Genomic DNA, 21,603 nt, shown 5'->3' with positions numbered 1-21,603 from the left:
ACATTCGGTAGTTTCGTTTGATTTCTAAAGGAGTATTTGATATAACATATATTGTTTCTTTGAATTTAATTTAAAACTTTTAATATCACCCTAATTTTTCATATCTTGTAAGATACCCGCGATAATACCCAACACATTTAATAACTTTCTTGTTAGTTATTAATAACGCTTAATAAAAGTTTACGCAAACAAAACAAAAACACCTTTAGGATTAAACGAACAGTTTTTAATCACTGAATATTTACTGAAATTTATTCTCGACGCAATAATGCGCGCGGCGTTCAAGACTTCTAAATATTTAAAATATTAGCGCTATTAGCACTGCAAGTAGCGACGCCGGCGAGCGCATTAATCAATCATGAAAATTTATGAATTTACGCTCGCCCTCTTCACGTGGGTCCGCTGCGTTTACTCGACTAATTTTAATTACAAATGTCCGTCCATCTCACCAATGCCCTGCGCTTGTATATGATAATTCGCGGTCGGTTCTTCAGGTGGCAAACAAATAAACTTGAGTTGTGGTATTTTCATCCCTACCTACCAACGCATGTAACAAAGTCTATTATTTTACATGCATTAAATAATCTAGTAAAATATTCAAATATTGCATTTTTGCATTTATAAATTAGTACGTAGTAAAAAGTGGACGTCATGAAATAAATTTGAAGAAATATAGTTCATTATTCCGGATGAATCCGAGGCGATACGTAGAGTTAAACATCGCAATAGTTTTTCGAGTGGATTAATAAAAATTGACCATAAAGGCCTCGACGTCGTAATTCGGCGCCGCCCGATTCGGTGCGGTCCGGTTTGGAATGCGATAAAAACGGGCGCCGACGGCGGAGGTGAGCGTGACGATGCGCCCCGGGTCGGCCGTTTGGTTTTAGCGGCGGCAATATTGGCGGTATATTGACGCGCGCCGCACCGCTGCTCGTACGTATCTATCACACTATCCACCGTCTGCCGCCGCCACTACCACACTACCACTATCAACCTCATCGCCGCCAACGTCGAGTCAGATATTCAAAAGCATTCGTTGGCTATTTACAGCTCGGCCATCATGCGCATATTCAATCCATAAAATTTATAATAGGCGGTCGTAAATAATTTGTCGTGGTCTCAAAATCGTAAACGTGTCCAAACCGAAATGTACTTACTAGTGGATTTTGCGGATAATTTATTATAAATTATTTAGTTAATACTAGTGCGTAAAAAAATTTATAAACATTTTTTACACTATGCTTGACATGTGACGGTTAAAAAACATTCAAAAACACCATTTCATCCCTCATATCTCTCAATTTTCTCGACACGCTGGAATTCGAGGAAAAGCGAAATATAGCACATCCATATCGGATTACGACAGCAAACGTGCAGCGCGTACCAACAACAACGGACGTGCAATATGTGTGTCCATTGTTCGACTCGCTCTCGATGAAAATAAAACATTTCTTCTAAAACATCGAGGGTGCAATGCGCATTAGCGACGACGGACGCGCGCGTAAAAAGAATGGGAAATATCAATTTGCGAGATGAGAATGTGCGCAACGTCACAAATGCTGTATGCATCCAGCTAACTACGGATGCGCGTTCGTGAAACAAAAGCGGCAGAGATCACGAATATGTTGTGCATTATGGTGTCGTGTATAAACTTCGACTTGGTGCAATAAGCTCTCGCGTTGAGAGCGATGAACGCATCCACAATACCAGTTGTTTGTCATTATGCTCTTCGACGCTGATGCGAACAACAACTCGGAAATGCAAAACTCGACTGCGACTTGATTGACGCAAAAAATCGCGCACGCTAGTTGAGCGAGTGACAACTAAATGCTACTTAAGCTTTTAACATTTGCACTATTTCATTTTCTATTGTGAGCTCGTGGGGTTCTCGCAAACTATTAATCCGTATTGTGATTGAATGTTTCGTATGTTTATATGTGGCAACAAAAAGTTGCAAATCCCATCGACGACGAATGAGGACGACGAGATGCGTTTCGAGTCGTAGTTGCTTTCTGCGCCAACTGGTTTCATCTAATATTGTAATCCGTGCGGAGCGATGGCAATTTGCCATGAATCCGGACGCGTAACGAGCGCTGGAAACCTGATTACTGTAAATTTGATTAATGCCAACATGCATGCGCCAGTAACACATCCGGAACATGCCGAAATGCAATCAAAAATTATTTCCGCATCGGTTGTACATATTTCGGGGCGCATTTGTTAGCACAGCGCTAATCTCTTCAAGAACTCACTATAAATTCAAGATGACGTATAATCACCCAACATTTATCTCATCACACATTTGAAAATACAGTTTTCCGTTGACTAGTGTTGAAAATAACGTTTTCAACTCTAGAAATATAAAAATCATTTATTAAAATATCTATTAGCATAGTATTTATTATGTTATTATTTAAAAACAACGTTTTAAACAACTTTTTACTGTTTTCTCCACATCGGTATGCGGAAAACACTTTATACAAAATCATTGTTTTCCTCTCATGGAACATAAAAAACAGTTTTTTTTTCTTATTTATTAAATAAAAACAGCAAAAAATGAAGTCATTACAAAACACACACACAAGCATCACAGGACGCAGTCATTCGCCTCGCCGCCTCTTTCGCCTAAGTCGCTATGATGAGAAAGCTTCCCGTCTGCGAAGAATAAGCGTATAGATAACACGATTATTAAATCACATACGCGAACATAATTTCGAGTAGCTTTTGCGTTTGACAGAGATAAATTTACTTTGCCGTTCACTTTATTCGACGGCGGGCGGGCGGAAGCGGCAAACGTGCGTAAGCGTCTTCGCGCGGGCACCTCTGGCGGCGAGATGATTCGGGACGCAGCGCGAGTGTGTCGCGTAATCCCCGCGGGATGGGCGACAATGATATGCCTGCGACTTTACAAGACAAGAAAATTGGGTATTATTTGTCTTTAGTGTCGTACTGTCGGCGCGCCGACTGCGTCATCAACCCTTGTGAACGCGCTCGAGAAGGATATCAAGGGTGTGCGTTGCCAGTGATGTGTTTTTGATTTATTACCGTGATGTATCGGCCGTTGTTTAATCAATAATGCAAAAGAACGTAGAAAGAAGTCAAAATTACGTGGATTATTACCGCGTGGATAAAGTTTAGTATTTTCTAAAACAATTATTAGACATTTTTCTACATTGTGCGCTTTGGCTTACATTCTAGAGTGGATTTATTACATTAATATTACCTTTAACGGGCGACAGAAGGTAATTCATATCGTATTAAAGTTTAGTACGTTTTTTTTTTTTTTTGTTGTAAGCGCTACATGAGGCAGACGCGAGATAAGTGGACTAGCTATTAGTTTATATCGGACGGCTGCTTAGCGCTCGAATGCGTGGAAAACAAGCCTGGCGGGGGCGGTTGGCTTGGGAATAGTAATATGAAAAGAATTGCAGCGAGCAAATTGAATTTAGCACACGCTGGCGTCGACACCGAGCCGCCGAAGCCGACAAAAGGCGAGAAAAACTCATTATGTCGCAATTAAAAATTAATTCCATTAAATTACAATTCATTATGACCCTCACTCACGTTTAGACTGCCGTTTAAACAAAACAAAACTAGAAAAAAACATTTATTTATTAATTTAAAACTTTTCTAATAATTTTCAAACTTTTATTGTTATAGCTTTATTATTGTTTGTTTATTTTGAGATAAAGAGATAAAGTCCACATGAAGGATGCAGTCGTAAACGTCCGCTAACTTAATTTTAATTTTCGCACGCAGAAAGACACAAAACATTCGCGCTTTGTAAAACACTTTGTGCAAGTTTACGCGTACTTGGAAGAAAAGCACAAACACTCGGCCGACCTTCCCGAGCAATTACAATACGAGCTGCACATTAACAAACATTAACAATAACTCATGTGTAATGGCCACCAGCACCCGAAATGTGCGCATCTTTTATCTAAACATGGAGCATGAGATAAACCGCAAATTAGAGTTTAAAAGAAGTGAAATTTAATAAATTTTCCAGACGTCCGAATTATTTAAATCATATAATGACCAAAGTTATATATTTTGCAATAACTCGGCGAAATTTTGATATTTTGGCGGTTCGGAAACTTTACACTTTACGCAACTTGCTCTTGCCAGGTATATTAATGCAGTTCTAGTTACTTTAGCAACTCATTATGACCCAAACCCGAAAGTCTCCTCTCTTGGCGAATTAACATCGAAGTTATCAAAACAGAAATTTAGTTTACGTTGCAATCAATGCAAATAAACACAAACAAAGTGTAAATCTTTGAATGTCAACTAATCATTTATCAAACAATTTACACTTATGCCTGAATGATTTTTCTATCGCATGTTGGCGATACAAGTCGTAAAATATTGCGTTTTAAATCGCCTCCTCGTTCGACAAAGCTCAGCGGCGCCAGTTATGCGCCTCGTTGCACATTGTTATGCGCGCAATTTTTGCTCGATTTGTAAGACACGACATATGCGTGCACCCCCAGCACAATCTCCTCTTGCATCGTATTTTATTCGAAGACAGCGCGCGCTGGAAAAAAAGTTACCAGAGTGCATCTCCTCGAAGCGTTCCAACCACAACCATAGTTGTGCGTTGTGCTCAATATTCAAAAACACACACACTCACATACGCAAGTATTATATGCGTATGTGTGTGAGGAAAATATACTCGCTAGCTTAGCCCGTGGGGTTGTAACCGTAACGGATATAAGCGTCGAGCTTCTGCATAAATATAACTTATCTCCATCTCGGGGAATGCGCGCCGAGGAGCACGCGAAGTCACCGCAAACTCGCGCGGAATAAGGGATAACGCTTACGGGCGACGCGTTTTGCACCACCACCCCCGCGCCGTCCTCTCGGCCACAGACTCCGCAACATAGTGCCTTATGTCTCTCCGGTTAGTTATAAACATAATCGTTCGTCGCGTGCGCGAGATGCAGTTTGTGGCGAGGCAAGACGATCTCGTTTTGTGGATTCATTAAATTCCTTGTGCTCAGAACATCTTGAGGAGAAACTATGAACCGTATGCTTAAAAACGCCCCCCAGGAACTTTCACGTTAATTTTTTACGTTACAATGCCATATTTGTTGATTAGATTCGTGCTTTGATCATTTTTTCACATTTTATTAACATTTTCGTCATTTTGACAGTTTTTGCTGCTACAGCGCCCTCTATTACTTAAGAACTACACCTTCCAAGAACTTTTAGGTTAATTTTTGAGGTTATATTGCAATATTTGTTGATTAGATACGTGTTTTTATCTTTTTTCGCATTTTTCTGAAATTTCCGTAATTTTAACAGTTTTTCTTACTCTCAGCGCCCTCTACAACTCCAAAATTTAAACTAGGTTATGTTGTGAATATACAAAAACACTCTGTATAACCGTAGCAAATAAAAATCAACTTGAAAAGAGCAAATCGAAATAAATCGCTCCGCATTTCTTTCTATTTTTCTTGTGCGCATTTATTTTTAGCTTTATATTGCATGTATAAAAGCATACTCTCGTACTCGTATAGTTTGCCCGCATTCAGCCTATCCGATCCCCCAGCTAGCTCTAGTGTTTCTTGGTCCAAGTTTACGATAATTGTTATGTCAACTGAGAACTAGACCAGTCATTCGCTTTAATACTTTCCGCATGAGTTTCAGCCAGTAACACACGAACGCACGGTGTGTTTATTTTTGTAAGCGAATGTGACCTGGCTGTTTCGCTGTTGTTGTTGCTTGATGTTGTTCGCAGAGCGAGCGTTGTTGCAAACGCTAGGTGCTCCAGGGGTTACACGAATCCAGCCGAATGTTCGCCCTATGAACAATAACGACTGCATGCCAACCGACATGCGGCGGACACGGCCATTGCGTTAACAATTTTTTTTTCTGCTTCTCTTTCGCTCTGCGTTTGCTTGATGCAATAGTTAAGCTGCGGGCTGACAGCGAGCGTAAACATGCGGAAAATTTTACATTCTGCTTGATACTTGACGTGATCAGCGCGCATTCTTCAACTATTTTTACTACTTTTACTGATAGCCGAGTAAGTTATTATGATGAGCGTGGAATATTTTTACGTTTAACAAATGCGTCGGGGCAGTAAAGTTTTATTTTTCGATTTTTTGATTTGTTACACCGGATGTTTCGCAAACGTCGATATATGGCGCGCAAAGTGATTTATCGCGTCGAATGTGAGGGTGACTTCCTGGCGCGGCACAACATTTTTCTAAATCTAAGCCTAGAAGCTTTCGATCCCCCATGGTCAAGTTAGAGTATGAAATATCGATGATATTTATATCGAAAATGTCGTTTTATCATCTCACACCAGAGTAACACATCATAGATGGCGTTGACGCATTAAAACCCCGGCAACCCAGCGAACACGAGCGCGGGCGTTTTATTACTTTTGTGATTATTTCTGGAATTTCTATTGCACTACCAGCGCGTCCATTATCAGATCATTAGATTTGAAATGTAGTGTGGCTTAAACAATTCAATTACTTCCGCTACATGAAACCGGAGGCTATAATGTTCCTGTCAGCGACACGGTCGGGACTGCTCGGCGGCGAGCCAGCCGAGCGAACGCGCGCTCCTGGCCCCGGTCCCAGTATATCCCAGATTCACCACCAACCGTGAGGGCACAAGTGCGGGCGCTGTTTGCAAGCTCGCAAGCTTGGAAACACCGTTTTGATGGCTTGCTAAAATGCACTAAGCACTGATATCTTTCGCGCGCCACGCACCAGAATGTGCAATTGCGGAATCACACAATCACTGCATGTTAGCTGGGCGCAGAGATAACCGGAACACCAGCAGATGTAGCCAATGATTGACGTGGTTAATCTTTTTTCCTGATCACCAGCGCAAAAAAATGAATTTTCACTGAATTACACAAATCTTTGAGTTTTGGTAGGAAAAATAATGTTTAATTCTATACATCATGTGGTTTTATAGTGGTCGTGGGAGGTGAGTCGTCTCACGCGCGACCGGTTAGCGTACAACCCCTTTCGGTGTAATAAAACAACACGGGGGGCAATTCCGGATGGCGGGACGTGATCGCCGCGGGGGCGAGTCTTTAAAAGCTCGCGACACGACCGCGACGTTGAAGGAATCGCCGAGCAGGCCGAGGGCGCCGAGGTGAGAGCTCGCAGTCTTCTCTTCTCTCGACACAACACTCGCGACCTCATCCGCTGCTGGCTTTTTTTACAATCGCTTTGTTGAACACCATCGCTGGCACGATACGTGACGAGAAAGATATTCACACAGGAATACATAATATACAAAGTGTTTGAATAAAATTTCTATAAAACATCATAAAGATAACGCTGGGAATTAAAATTACAGATAAAACGAACGTGCGCTTAGAAAATCTTGTTAAGCAAGTAATATTCTAAGGTGAGAACAAAGGAAAAAGATAATTTTCTGCAAGCAAATAATTTCGTACGGAGATTAAACTTTCCTTGCTAATTATATAAACTTTTCTGCTTTTACTAATTAAAACTTATCTTCCATACAAAACTATTGTTTTGTTTTGCGACAATACAAAATGATAAAATACGTCGCCTCCGCCGTCGCCGCCGTCAGGTTGTATCAAGATGGATGCTTTAATACTTTCGCCCCCCTGAAGAAATCCGAATCTTTGTACATATTAAACGGTTTAAAACACATAAATTCTCTCGGTGGGTACGCGTCGCACACAAATCCAGTGCTGATGTGGTTCGGGCGTCACACTCGACAGCAAAAACACGTCATAAAAACCGCTGAAATGTTACTTTCCACGCATGAGGAAATATCGCCGCTGAGGGCGGCAAGAACTCGCCGTCGCGCTCTTATGTCACATCAAAAGAAAGTTATTTCTGCGCGCGTGTGAATCGCCGCGTTTGTCGACTCAGCACATAAAAACAAGAAAAATGCGCCGCGAAATGAGCGCGCGACGCACGCGACGTTATTTATTATTTAAGCGGGAATAAAATGAGCCAGGGATATGAATACGTGCCTGCTGCCACCGCTTGTGGGGCGGCGAGTTAATTATTTTATTGCGAATGAAGTGTATAAAAACGCAAAGTGGCGCCATCTGTGTGATAATATGTTTTTTATGCGTTTAATGATACATAAAACATATTTTTTTAAATGATTTATTATTATTATAGTAATAGATTAGGAAAAGTTGAAAGTATGTACTTTGTTGATTGAATTATTTCTTAGCGTCTCTAGTTGCACATCTAGGGATGAGCCATTTTTATCCAATTCCATTTCATCAGCGCATTCATAGGCCATCGGCGCTCGAATGTGCGCCCAGCGTGCTCGTATATCTATAATTCATTTACTTTGATCTTCGATATTGGAAGCGTTTTGCACGGCGCCATCTTTGCTCGTCGCCATTTCGTCATTGCCTCGTTTCCATCGCGTCCATTGCTTTTACAGCCGCACACACGCCTTTGAGACTCGTCGCCGCCGGTGCCATCGCGTATTTGGATGCTTCGGGGCCACTCGGGGCGCACATAACGAAAAGAAAATTTCATCTAGCATTATATTAGAATCGCCTCTTCAGGTAGTACATTCTACTTGCGCGCGCGCGGTGTGTGTGCGAAGCAATTTAAAAATGCTCGGACTCTCACAGCGAGGAGTCAAGTCAATCCGAATTCCGGATGCTGGTTTCGCAGCTGTATAAAAGCTCGTGTGCACTTTTGTCGCTTTGCATGCGATGAAAAGTCAGTGAAGTGCATGTGGGGTGTGGGGGCGGCAAAGGGTCAATGTGCACTTGCGGCTGGCGAAATGTCGAGCATCATAAACCGCGATAACGAAATTGTCTTTCGGGATTTGCGGCGGTTTTTGCGTTTTATCTACGCAAATTGGAATTCACCGCGCCATCTGGTGGATAATGAGTTATTTAAATCCACATAACCTCATTTGATAAAGAAGTAAACTTCATTTTGCATTCAAAAAATTTATTTTACTTTTATTGTGGTTTGCAGCTTGTTAATACTAAGTGAAACATTGTTCTAACCTTGTTCGAAAGCTTTCGCGTGCACTAATGCACTCGACTGCACGTCAAATGTCGTTTAACGTCATTTAACGTCAAGTTGTTCGCAACCCCTAAACGTAAACACGCGTTACGCAACATTTCCGCCTTCCGCGTTTTCGTACTCGTAGTTAAGTTTTATGTTGTTTCATTTGCTGCTTCGGCCGCTTTGTATTCGGCGTGTATTTTGCTGCGGACTGTTCGACCAGAAAAGAGTAAATGAACGAAGAATTCACGTGCGTCGACGCATTCGCATTCTCGCAGCCGTATATATCCGTGTCTCATCGCAGTCGAGCGCGAAACTGAATTTACGTTTATTGACTGGGTACCATTTTACATAATTGCTGCACTAATGGAATTGGTAAATCACGAGCCGGCCGCCGGCCGCCATTGTTTCATCGCGCGCCGCGGTCTCTCCCAAACTCCCTAAACGCCGAATACCCGACCGAAAATATTCTACAAATGCGAGATGTACTCGAAATTCCAAATTTACACACGCGTGCTACTTTCCGAACAATGTACCGAATGTTTTCATTATGAAAATTTACAAAAATTTTATTTAAAATTCTTTTAAATTTTAAAATTAATATTTTGTAAGTAAATTTTATTAAAAATTATTTTTTTTATTAATAATTTAGAGTTTTATGTTAATATTTATGTAAAAATTGTATTTTGATTGATGTAAAGTTTAAAGAACTCCGGGTATAAATAGGTTTTCGTCAGCAAAACTCGATTGTTTCGACCGTTGGATGGGCATTGTGGCGTTTTTGGGTAGGTGCTGATTGAAAACAACATTGTTCGCCCGCCGCGGCCGCGTGTTCCTTGTATTAGCAAATAAAAACCGACGTGATCGGGTGTGTGTTGAGTTTACACTCGGCGGCGGTGGTGGCGGCGGCATGTGTGGCCAAGTTTGCATCTCGTCGGCGTGCCTCACTACCATCACCCTCGTTTTGCGGGCCGGTTTAGCGGAGCGTAAAATTTCCGCGTCGTATTCGTGATCCGCCATCCGGGCTCGATGTTTTTTTCTGTTTGCATTGCTGCGTTTTGTGTTTTTTCGGTTTTACGGATTTGAGCATATTTGTCAATCAGCGGGCGAAAAAAAAAAACACGCAATTTTACGAATTAAACAAAAACGAGAAACATTTGCATTAAAATTTTTACATATTTACAGAATAATCTAGTTTTTATTGTATTTTTGCGGTTTACAGGATAAAATAATGTTCGAATGACATTAACAATAAAGTTTTATGTGATACATAGTAAAATTTTAACTCTAATTTTTCGTTTGTGCCTGTTTTTGGAGAAGACCCCCGAAAACAAAACGAACAAAATGGGCAATTTCGGTTAAAATTGTGCAACATTATCTCTGCGGCTGGTTTGGACTGTACGCGAGTTTCCAGCTTAGAAATTGTCAATTATGCGGCTTGCGACGCCCACATACCAACTCTTTGCCTTCGCCACGCGCCGCTGGACTTTAATATCTTGATTTTCTCACGACCAGCGCAGCGCTGGCTTTATTCTTTGCGCTGCCGTTCGACGAGCGCAACTTGCGAATGGTTGATTAAAGGCACGCGGAAAGGAAATTCGCGAAAACTCAAAAACTCCCCGAAGAAAATGACAAACGGCGCCGAGAAAGCACAAGCTGGCGGAAAATTAAACATAAAAACGTTTTAAATGTGCGAAACACAACGTCGTATCTGTAAACAAAGTCTTTTTAGGGTTTTAGCGCTTTACGCGCGGGCTGTTTAACAATGTAATCTTAAATTTCACCGACATTACATTTTTTACGACGCCGAAAAAAATAAAATAATAGACAATGAAAAAAAAAAGATTGCAGAGAAGCAGCACATTGAACATTGGATTTGTCCATCGTCGTCCATCGATAATAACCGGATGACAATTTAGCTGCTTGTTCGCTTCAGTTTTTCCTCCTTTTTGGCTTTCAGTCGTCAGCGATTTTTTGCCAGATCTTATCTACGCGTAGAGCTGTGTGCTGCTCGTTGTATTATCGCGTACGATCTCATAATTGTGTTTCTTTCGCAATAAATTGCGTTTTCGGCGCTTTACCGAGAGGGGAAACAAAGCTGCGCTATAAGAAATCGAATCGTGCGAGCATATAGTTGCCACCATCAATCAAAATATATCTTATCGAGAGTTTTTACTCTCCGAGACATGAAATAAAATCAACGTGAAAAATATGTCAAGTGAAATTTAAATGCCATGCTTAATTAAAATCTTTAACTTGAAAAGAAGTTTAAAAAACGCCTCGTGTCAATGGCGATTTTATTAAAATCATTCAAGTATGAATTATTAAAAATTAATTTTTACAAAAAAAAGTAATTTAAACGTGGTTATTAATTAATTATTTAGAAACCTATAGACTTATATGAATAATAAGCAATAGAATATTTAATAATTTTTAAATTAGATAATGTCATCTAAGTACTCCTCTGCTTTCTTTGCAAATTACTTATCGAGCCTCCCTTCTGGTGCGAATATTTCGTTTTCTTTCCCAAAGCAAATTGCGAGGGCAAACAAATAACGCACGCAAATTAATATTCATTGAAGTAATAAATTTTATGACGCCGCTTCCGAATGTCACGCGCAGAGATCGCCTATATTCGCCGGTGGCGATGGTGGAGGCGCCCGCTCGAAAAACGCGGGGGGAATTCGTCCGCCAGGCCGCAATTATGTTCGCTCAGCGAGAGGAGCAAGCACATTATATTGGAAAATTGGCGTGGGCGTTAAATGTTTTTCGCTCGCAGGCGCACGGCGTGTGTCATCGCCGCGCGGGATTGTTTTATAATTGCAATTAAAATTAAATACGAAAATTTGAATCGAAATTAAAACTTTGTGCGCGGATTTATAAATATAAATATATACAGATATATAAATACCCATTACAATGAGCTTATTTGATGCGGTGTTATTGCATACGCGATAATATTGATAATTGCAATTACGATGGTCTCGGGATTATTATCTCCCTCGATGATAAAATGTTTTAATATTTATTCGATTTGTTCGTGTGTAAATAAATTTTGATTTAAATTAATTTTATTCCTGCATATTCTGAATAAATGCGGAACTGTTTTGTTTATTTTGTTTGGTAAATACGCGATAAAAGTGATGATTTTTATTCTAATGAGAGACGAAAAAAATTATCGACAAATTTTTTATTTTGTATTTTGTGGTTTTATGCTACGATTTTTACGTCTTTTACTCGATGTGGTACAAGTTGAGCTGTGGAAGCTGCAAGAGAATTATTTGCAGAATGCCGCCGGGACATACACCACCACCAGAGCCACCTCTTTCTCGGCGTCAGCCCCCGAGACGCAACGCTTATTCCGTTCACGTTCGCAAAAATTCCGGGATATCGTAAAACGTCAACTATTCGACTTATCTCCTGTCAAATGCATTCCTATTGCCGCGCCACAATATAAAATAATAAAACGGAATTTGTACGAATCGCGAAACGGAGACATGTACGCACATGCGACACACGCGAGTGTCGTAAATATCTTCGCACCACCGCGGCGAAGGATTTTTTCCGAATGTGGAATGAAAATGGATTGCGAACGAAGGCCGCCGGTGAACAGCGCCTTGCGAACATTAGAATAGATACGGGGTGCTTTCTCTTTGATTATCTCTACTTTTCCCTGCGCGCGTCATCTTCTCATCCACATTCCTAGAGACTTTGGATTTCGATTTGACGAACGCGCTCGTACTTGTAGTTAACAGCGAGTTCGTCGAGTTTGTAATAAAATTACCATGCGGAAGATTAGCATCTGCAAACCGTAGTAATTAGTTTAATTTAAATGCGTTACTTACTTTGTGTGTGCTTTTCTCTTCGCCGTGAATATGTGTGAGAGTTGTAGGGGTGCGTGGGACTTACACGAAATTCGAATTCCACCGGGGTGCGACAACGCATTAGCGGTAGACGCGAGCGGCTTACGAATTTCTGATAATGATAATGATAATCATGGATTGTAATTAGGAAATTAGGAAATTGAAAAATGCGTTAAATATTCACTAAAAAACAAAATTTTTTATTTAAAAAAATTTATTTATTGTTAGTTTAGATAATTAGTATGCCAATTAGTTGAATAATGGTTGTAAAGATGTTTACATCTGAATTAGATGTATGACGCCTCTGGATGTTTGGCTGAGGGGATGCGAACGAGCTTATTAACTCGACGCATCCGTCGAAAGCATCGAAGCCGGCGCGCATTGTGCGCCTCTGAAAGCTCCGATATCCAGGAATCTCAACGCTCACAACAAGTTTGCAACTTGAGGCACGCGAATCATTCTAAGGGCTTCTCGTGTCTTAATGATGGCTTACGTTGACGAAATGCAGCGAAGCAGCGTCAAGAAATGTAATTCTACCTAGTAACTACTCTCATCAAACACAAAAAGATCTCAGTGACACTGTCGTATCATTTATTTACGTAATTGCTGAAAATTAAATTTCATTCAATTTTTAGAGTGAAACAATTGATTGTTCCATTGTTCGGGAATATTGTGTAGTGAATGTATCGAGACGCAATCCAATCGGACTTCAATTTCTTTTATAAATAAATAGGATTAGATGTCGTTTACTTTGCCGATAGAGCTCACCTGTTCACCTGTTCACCTGTGTGTTAATACTTATGAAAACTGCAATTCGCCTCAACGCAGTTGTTGAATGCGAAATATACAGAGTGCGGCGCGTAGTTTCAACGAAATAAAAACAAATATTTACGTTTAGAGTTTTCTGTAGGAGGCTTTTACCGGAAATACCTTATATGTATATTTCTGCAATCTTGATTCGTCACGTCTAGAAATATCATGCTGTATACAGCTTATTGCCTCGAGCGGATCGACCGCATCGACATTAATAATTGAGCACGCAATAAACGAAGTACGAGCGCGCACCGGATTCATAATGTGATTGATACACGTAATTCGAACGTTGTCTTCGATATACGACTCTCTCTCAAAAAGAGGGGTCCTTGCATTGTTTCCCATTTCGATATTGGATGCCGGTCATTCGTCCATCTGGTTCAATACGTTTAGCTGAATTTCGTTTCATATATTCGCTATTCGGCATTCACTTTTTGGTGTTTGCGCGCCCGAAAGACGAGCTTTTGCAAGCGCGTGCAAACAGCAGTTTGAATGTGAATGCTTTACGAGACACGCTGTCGTAAGCCCTGCGCGCGCTTCGTCTTCTTTTGTCGATGGTTTGAATAGCGCCGAAGAAGAGTCGTGGAGTCGAATCGACCAAAGAGCGTAATATTGCTTTCAATAAAATGTTTGTTCTCGATGCACACGTATACACACAAATAAATACGTTTTATTTGCTTTTTAATGAAAAAAATAATAAAAAGAAAGTTGTTAAAACGCTTTCATTTGCTGCGTGCGCTTTTGTTCATTATACTTTTCGCTAAAATTCGTCGTCGCGCAGTGTCCCTCGATTGGCGCTGTCGTCGCTGCCCGCTTGGCACGGAGGCTAATGTTATATAGAATGAAAATAAATAGTCGTGGTTAAATAAACATTCCATTGTCTCCGGCGTGCGCGTCGGTCGGCCTCGCCTTCGACTAACATTTATTTCGCGCAGTGCGGAATGTTGTTCCAAGGCAATTTATTTCATGGGTCACTTCCCTTATGCGCGCGTGCGAGCGCACGAAGCGAAGAGTTTTCGGGAGCGCCGGCGACGAAGCATCCCAAAGGGCAGCCAGGCGGTGCGGCGGTGCAAGGAAGATGCCTGCTGAACGAATTTGTAAAATGCCATAGAATGTCAAGGACATGTGCACTATCGCCATCTAGCGGTGAGTAGCGCATTATTTTCATATGCAAAATTTTGCTATGCGACAGCGGATACAAATGTTAATTTTACGTATTGATCACTGTCACCGGCGGATCATGTAAAGATGAATCCATTACTATTTATAACATACAGTGTGTTATAGTAAAAATAAACTATGTGCGCAAATTTATTCCGGAATGAGATGTGGAATTGCGTCGGCGGCGGTATGCGGCACGTCTACTTCGTTTCGGAAACGGCGAAAAAATGAACGATTTCACGTCCTGACGCGCATCACGTCCCGACGCCACCCGACGCAGGACGCTTGTTATGCTGCGTGTGTCATTTCAATATCCATTATGCTTTTGATATAATTCAAATATATACCCCTCGTCGTCGGAGGCCATTACGTCGCAACGCAGCACGCACACCAGGACCAGCGAACGCGTTGACAGCGCTCTCTGCTCGCGTTACCCCCGGCGGGAATAAGCATCACCATCGATATCCCCCTTGGTGCCCACCGCGCCCGGCACCTCCACCATGCGGAACAACACGGAAGGACCCAAAATGCGTCTGCGATACGTTTACGGCACGGCGGCTATCTACGACAATGTAAACGCAAACTAAATTGCGCGTGTGCGAACGAGCGTGAACGTGAACAGCGTGTTAATATTGAAAAAAAAAAGAAGGTCATTGATATGGTATTGTTGGCGCGGCGAATTTTGCGAGGGCGTGCGATGCGACAATTGTAACCGATACCGATAATTGTCATCTCTTGGGGGCGATACGGACCCAAAAACGGGGCGCCAATAATAGCCGGGTGCGCGATTACAATTGGATGGAATATTAATGCCAATGGTGCGCAAAATGCTCCCAAAAAGCAGAGCGCAATACTCGATAAATGCCATTTCTAAATTACAATACAATTACTTCTACAAAATAATTTTTTTTTCAAAAATTTTATTTTTTAATTTTTTTAACCAAAAAAAGAAACAATTTTACATATGACATAATTTAGCGCGTCTAAATAAAGAGAATAAACTCATTCATTTGTCAGCTGGACGACTACTATTCTAAATAGCTGCTCGCATTAAAAAGCACTAAAAGCGCCGCGGCGCCGACAACGTATTACATTTTTGATGTTCGCGTGCGTGCCGCGTCGACTGCGAATATTATTTTTACGTTTCGCCGGGCGCTAAACATTGCAATTTCACGTTCGCCGCGCCCGGTGCGCGGGTGCACGTCCTGCACGTTATATAACTTGGAAGTTGATATAAATGTATGATGTCATTCGAGCATCTGTCATCGGCGTGGGTGGCGGTGGTGGTCGGGCCCCAGATGGTCGGCCATCTCAGTGGCAACCGTAAGTTATAACGCCCGGCGAGCACCGGGACACGACAACGGCGGCATAATCTCGGAAAATTGTTGTTTGATTGATGCGCAGTACTTTAGAAAATTACATCCGAATTGTAATATTTGCGAGATGAAATGAAACGTCGGCAAGCGTTTTAACGCGTGCGCGCATGCGCACCGAATAAATCTTTGTAGTTTTTTTTTATTTTTTCAATTTTTTACTTTAGTGTTCATGTTTAGTGTAATTTACGAAGAGACTTGCGGCGGCACGTGTCCTCAACCTCTCCTCTCCTAAGTCAAAGTTTCTCTGATATTTGCGTATTGTGTTTGAGTTTGACGATTGCGAACCCGCGCGCTCGCTGCTCCTCTTATTGACTTTGTAACATAACGTCCCCGGCTGATTCTGGGTTCTAGCGTTTCAGCGTAAGCGTTCCAAGCCATTCAAGTAATTCAAGTAATGCCGTGTGTTTGTCTATTTGCCTACATCCGACAATTCCAAGCCGATTGTCGGCATTTTTTCGCGCTGCGCCTCAAAGAAACTGTTCATTATTTAAAGTTTCCCAAAGTGTGCGCGCGCGCTCTAGTATTTGTTTAACAAGCGATGAGAACGAGTGTTAACCTTTTTTACAAGTACCGCTTGTATTTGACGCGAAGCGAATGGCAATGAAAGAGGCCGCGTATTTACTTTGAGTTGTCAACATTTAGCGTTTGTCAAAGTTGATTGGAAGCCTTCCGTCGGCAACGCGCGCACAAATTGCACGCTGTGCCCACGCTCCCGTTCATAATAATTAACCCAAAGTGTGCGGACAACTACTAACTACATCACAATGTTCCCTCAAGTCTATTATTTTCCTTTGGCGAAATAAATTATCTTTACTTTACGTTAAAAGTGATTTTTTTCGGTTTTGTTGATATTTTACAAAAACAAAGAAAAATTAAAACCGATTGGGAATTATGTTTACGCAGTGATAATATTAGCTGCGATGTAATGAACACACTGCCAATGAGACACAGAAAAAAAGTCCACGTAAATTTTGCAGAGCGTAAAAGGTGAATTTAAAAGTGCCGCGAGATCAAAGCATATCAATCATTATGTAATTGAATTTTCGCCGGCGGACGCCCGGAATCACGCGCGCGCACAACATCAAATGCATCGCGCCCAGCGCATCGCGATTAATCAATTTAATAAACGATGCAAGCTTGCAGCCTCGACTCGGCAACTTATGCGATTTACATTCGTTGCGCGTGCACAATGCGAAACAGTTCGGAACATAAGTGCGCCGCACGATCAATTTCCATTGGATTTGCGCGGTATTACACGCGCGATATGTAAATAAACTTTGCATCGACTAATTGACATTTAAAAACCGGTTGCCGCAATTATATTCAATGCGCGAATTAGTATAGGGTGCAATTGGATTACGTACCTACGTGATTTGCAAAATATTTACAAAAATATTTTGATTTAAAAAAAAATTTAAAAATAATAGTTGCTAGTGACATCTATCGTCACACTATAATAGAGGAAGTGACGTCAGTGTTAAGTTGATCACTCTGATTGGGTTTCCTATTTATTTAGACAATATTCCGAATTTTCTGTTTTATTTTATTAATATATTCATTATACATATAATTAATATAATAATGAGTTTTGCATTTCACGACTCAAGTTTCATTAAATAACTACAACGATTTTAGGGATTTTCAATTAGTGCGATTATGACTATTAATAATTCCCGTTAAAACCAGTTTTTAATTCATTTGATTCAGCTTTCAAGCCGAATTCACAGGGATTTAATACTGCACTGCGTTCATAAATTCAACAGAGTAATACGATCATGAGCAATGGTTTACCGTCATTATTAGCACTAATATTCAACTCAATAATAATACCACCCCGAAATACGCATTTGCACATAAAAGTGGCACACGCACTCCGACCGGATTTCGACGCGTAATGAGTGTACAAAATAAAAATAACTGTAAAGTACACCGAATTTTGGCGCGCCGAGTTTCCGATATATATTCCTGATATTTCGCGATATTTCGCAATCGTGGCACGTTTATATTTTCGACTCGATGGCGCGCTGAGCTTGACTGCTTTATGCGGCCGGCCAACTATAATCGTTGTATATAACCGTAGTCGTAGCCGTATTCGGGAACGGAGGAAATAAAAAAAATCGCGCGTAAAAAGTAAAGAAAAATCAAGTCTCTAAATTGCGCTTATTGATCCCTGGTCGGTGGTTGAGCCAGCTCAGCTACAGCAGTCGTGGAAAACTAAGCACCGTCGGCCGTGTTCGAAGGGGCGGCGGAGGAAATATCAGACGCGGGACGACCAGCTCAAGCTTCCAGGGAGGCTGAGCTAAGCGGCGAGCGTTAAAAGTAACAGCTAAGGTAACAATTTATATTCCTGCCAGCACGGCTGCAAAATGGGCGGCGGCGGCAAAGTCGGCGGCGGTGGTGGTAACGCGAGTTATGGAAGTTTTTACTGATTTCCCACGAGCTCGATTGCTGCGCGCATTAATCGCCACTTAACAGCGTATTAATTACCTGAAAATGGCGATAAAAAAACCACCACGACGCAAAAAGAAGAATTTTACAGAAATATCTTTTCTTGCTTTCCGGGGGTGGTCTTGATTCATCGTGAAGTTTCTTTTTGCCGTGCTCGTTGAATAGAATTTATTGAATGTGACAACCTAATGGACAGATATTTGTCGTGCTGGTTTGCGCGAAATAAATTTCGCACCGGTAGGCAGGCCATCATCCGAGATGAGCCGAGGAGTGGAGCGCGCTCAAAGGACCAGAAGCAATTGGTCGAATTGATCGGACACGATTTTTTGTCTACGCGCGACGCGTACGTGGCTTTTTAAATTCAATTTCGGAAATTGCAGCAGATGCGGACGCCAAGAAAGAAATAAACGAATATATCTATTATGACGAAATTAGAGACTCGCAGAAACTTTTTTCAGCACCAAGAGTTGAAGTCTATGTTATCTGCAAAGGAGCGGAGTAAATGTCGAGAATGAGAGCTGCTTGGAACTGAGTTGTAACTGTAACTGCACTCCTGAGAAAGTAACGACAGTTTAAGTACACCCACACTGCATCAGCAAAACTCGTCTGGTGCATGCGTGTAATGAAGAGTTGTTTCTTCCGAATTGGACTTTAATAAGATCCACAGGGTGATGTCCGCACCTAAAATTTGATGTTTACTGATTACAACTAAAAGAAACACACGTCAGTAAAGTTTTAATCATTTAAGCGGATTTAGAAAAATTCAGACGTTTTTTTCTTCTCAAAGCGAATGCGGATAGGAAACAAACGATATCAGATTAAATCTAATTTAGCGCGTTCGCTACTTTCAGCAACTTTACTCGCCAACTGCTTGCTGGAAACTTGTAAAGCTTCGTCTACCTGAGATCTCTATAAGAACACCTACTAAACTAGATATAAAATGTACTAAAGTTTATTTCAACAAGTTTTACTACTATATTCTCGGGTTCATCGTCTTTTATTTTTCATATCGCTCTGTGTAAAGCACACGCGCGTGTATGTGAGTTGCGGCGGAGACTGGAACTTGAGTGAACGAATGGTCTCCGAGGAGGGTTCAGGTGATAAGTACTGATTAGTGTTGAGTTAACAAAGCCGGCGCGGCGTATAACACTACACCGCACCCGCTCCAAAGTCCGCGCCGCTCGAATCTAGAGATTGTCGGGAATCTAGTAGAATCTCTAGACCTAGGGCATATTGTAGTCCACCCAGTCCACCCACAAATTCACATTACACGCTGCGGCGCTGGTGGTAATATAGCGCTAACTAGTTCGCGCGCTCGCACGGGTGTCGGGCGTCGCTCAAAATCGACAAAGATAATGAATAATTCCCGCCACTCCTTTAATTGACGCTCGGGGAATGATTAATTGACACGCTCTACTCAAGGATATTCGAGCGAAGCAGCCAAGTGATGAGATGGATTGAGGAGTTGTGGTGTGGGTGACAATTTCACTTGGATACTTGGATACTTGGATACTTAACATGCAAACTATTTACTCTATAATCACCAGGAGTGATGGTTTATACAAGGGTTTACGAAAAAGTTGTGTTTTCATGATGGTCCTGATCTGTTTATGTCCGTGTTCGTCAGCTTTATTCTGTGTTTTGCTTTGCTTTGTTGTTAAAAGTAGCAGAAAACCGTTTATCTGTCGTTTCGCCCTTGCCGAATCGAATGGATTAGACCCGGAGCACTATAAAAACTTTTTATATCCAATGTATTGTTTCCGGATTTATTTTGGCGGCGATTTCAATTCGCTGCTTGCGAGAGCCAGTATTTCGTTTTTATTCGCCTATTTTCGGTCATTTCGCGCCGCCCGGGCAGATCTCATGTTCCGGACCATCTACTCCACTCTAGAACATCTAGAAAAGTCCACAACACCACACCAAAGTGGAAGGAGGTTATTATTTTCGTTTTTTTTTTTGCAAAATTTTTGTGCAAAAAATGTTACTTTCCAACAATTGACACCAATTAAGCCTATGTGAATATCCAAAATGTTTCACGTGAAATTTCGCCGGCATTCAAAGTTTCGGTTAGTGTAAACAAGCCGCAAAACATCGTCCCCAATTTGGACACGGGTCAAACATCAACGGGCGACGTAGAAAACGAGCATCCAGAGAGTCGTGTGGGCGAGCAACTCGTCCGACTGTGCAAAGGACCCTCATTTGCATATTAATTGCAAGTAAATAATAGTTAATTGTCTGTGTGCGGCTGTCGCTCTGTGCGTCGATGTCGCCACCGCTCCGCAACCGGCTCCGATTGCCCTGCGCGGCGCAAAACTGACTGACGGACTAATATCTCCGCGCCAGATGTAATCCGGAACGCCGTCCTTCTGTCGCTCGCCGTCGCCATCACCGGAACTATTCACTTCGTGCCTTCGCCGCCGCCGCCACAGCTCTGTTTGCGCGCATTCAATATGTGCGCTCATGAAATCAAGATGCGTTTGATTGATTGTGTACACTTGGCGTGCGCCTGTTCGCCGCCGACGTTGATTCACGACATACAAATTGATCAAGAAACATTCAATGCGATCTTAATTTGCGCTGCCAATATCAAACATTCATTATTTTAGTAATAATCACCGAGAGTGCATTATATTTATCACATGTAACAGGGGAATATTTCATGGTTATTATTATCATTTCATGGTCCGCATTCAGTTGACGAATGCGCGTAGTAAACTTGCAATCAAGCTGATAATGCTCGATAATGAAGGCATATTTAATGCGTGGACACACTGTATGTTTATTTGGTCGTACGCTTCGAGTGCTTGATATCACATATTAATGTATATTAATGTTATACATCGCCTGGCGAGCGTCGGGCGAGTCGGCCACTATGCAAACAAGTATCTTCATGTTTACGAGCTGTGTTTGGATATATCCCCATGGTGCACGAGGAGCAATGTGTAGCAA

At 41.6% G+C, this 21,603-nt stretch overlaps 1 long non-coding RNA gene across 2 annotated transcripts in view; it reads left to right on the top strand.

The window, feature by feature from the left end:
• Window positions 1-21,603, top strand: part of LOC135793843 (uncharacterized) — an 89,935-nt gene that overhangs the window by 46,958 nt on the left and 21,374 nt on the right. The window lies entirely within an intron of this gene.

The sequence above is a fragment of the Atheta coriaria genome, unplaced genomic scaffold (genome assembly GCF_025399875.1).
Source record: "Atheta coriaria isolate IRGN ID8LTWV9N9 unplaced genomic scaffold, Caltech_Dcor_3.1 hic_scaffold_6_pilon, whole genome shotgun sequence".
NCBI lineage: Eukaryota > Metazoa > Arthropoda > Insecta > Coleoptera > Staphylinidae > Dalotia > Dalotia coriaria.
Note: the sequence above shows the minus strand (reverse complement) of the source record. Positions and strands in the feature narration are given on the sequence as shown.